Here is a 2,028-nt window from a genome sequence, read left to right as displayed (position 1 = left end):
CGTCACATGGTCGTCTGCTACCTCTTGAGCACTGCGTTGGTTTTCCCTTGAAGAGGACAGGGTGGTGTAGTAAAGCAGCGTAAGTATTTCCCTCAGTTTTTGAGAACCAAGGTATCAATCTAGTAGGAGACCACGCGCGAGTTACCTCGTACCTACACAAATAAATAAGAACCTTGCAACCAACGCGATAAGGGGTTGTCAATCCCTTCACGGCCACTGATGTCTACTACACAACCTTCTTCTTGTAGACGTTGTTGGGCCTCCAAGTGCAGAGGTTTGTAGGACACTAGCAAATTTCCCTCAAGTGGATGACCTAAGGTTTATCAATTCGTAGGAGGCGTAGGATGAAGATGGTCTCTATCAAGCAACCCTGCAACCAAATAACAAAGAGTCTCTTATGTCCCCAACACACCCAATACAATGGTAAATTGTATAGGTGCACTAGTTCGGCGAAGAGATGGTGATACAAGTGGTATATGGATGGTAGATAAAGGTTTTTGTAATCTGAAAATATAAAAACAGCAAGGTAACTAATGATAAAAGTGAGCACAAATGGTATTGCAATGCTAGGAAACAAGGCCTAGGGTTCATACTTTCACTAGTGCAAGTCCTCTCAACAATAGTAACATAATTCGATCACATAACTATCCCTCAACATGCAACAAAGAGTCACTCCAAAGTCAATAATAGCGGAGAACAAACGAAGAGATTATGGTAGGGTATGAAACTGTAACGCCCTGAGACCGATGTGCCAGGTGTCCTTAGGTTATTCGCTATGGTTGTCTTGTCATTGCTTGCGTGTCATGCATTGCATATCATGTCATCATGTGCATTTAATTTGCATACATGTTCATCTCATCCATCCGAGCATTTTCCCCGTTGTCCGTTTTGCAATCCGTCGCTCCTATGTCACCCGGTGTCCCTTTCTACCTCTTTTCGTGTGCAGGTGTTAAACGTTTTCGGATTGAACCGAGACTTGTCATGCGGCCTTGGTTTACTACCGGTAGACCGCCTGTCAAATTTCATGCCATTTGGACTTCGTTTGATACTCCAACGATTAACCGAGGGACCGAAAAGGCCTCGTTTGTGTTGCAGCCCAACACCCCTCCAAAGTGGCCCAAAACCCACCTAAACCTCCTCCATCATCTTGGTCGTTCGATCATGATTGCGTGGACGAAAACCGAACCTCATTTGGACTCTCCTAGCTCCCTCTACCTATATATATGTGGCTCTCCCCAAAAATTCGCGGTACAAACCCTAAAATCCTTCCCCTCGCGCCGCCCGGACATGTCCGCTCCGCCGGCCACCTCACCTCCACCAATCAGGGGCCGCCACATCTGCCATGCCACATCTCCCCTCCAATCCCACCTCGCCATGTGGCAGCGCCTCCGCCGTCCCACCCGCGTGGCCCGCCGAGGCCCGTCTCCAGCTCCCACGGGCCCGAGCCACCGTCCCGCGCCGGGGTCCTCGCGCGCCGCCAGGGAGTCAGCGCCCCGCCGCCCGTCTTCTCCGCCACCGGGGTGCCATCGTCCCCGCCATGAGCAACCCGTGCCTCGCCGCCTGTTCGCCGGAGTGCCGCGGCCATGCCCTCGCCGCGCCGCCGCCGGTGTCTTCCGGTGCCGTCCTGCCTCGCATCCATCCGGTCTGGGCTGGCGCCGCCCAGATCCGGCGACCTCGACGCCGGATACGGCCTCCCCTGTTCGCCGGAGCCACGGAGCTGCCCGCCATCGCCGGCGCCGCCGCGGGCATCTTCAACCTCCGGCCGGAACGACCCCGTTCACCCTCGGTCTGGACAGCGTCAACACCCGATCCAAACACCGTGCCTCGCGCCTGGATCTCGTCATCCCGCACCCCCTCATCCGCCGTTGACTTTTCCCGGAGAGGTCCAAATTTCTTCTAAGTCCCCAGATCTGCTATGTTTTTATGCAATCTTCATCGCATCGTATCTCTGCATCCGTAGCTCCGATTTGCGCGTGTAGCATATCAAAATGTTCTCCTCGACGAGTACATCATTTCATCTCATTGCAT

This window comes from Triticum urartu, chromosome 4A (genome assembly GCF_056163025.1).
Source record: "Triticum urartu cultivar PI428250 chromosome 4A, HENAU_Tu73, whole genome shotgun sequence".
Taxonomy (NCBI): domain Eukaryota; kingdom Viridiplantae; phylum Streptophyta; class Magnoliopsida; order Poales; family Poaceae; genus Triticum; species Triticum urartu.
Note: the sequence above shows the minus strand (reverse complement) of the source record.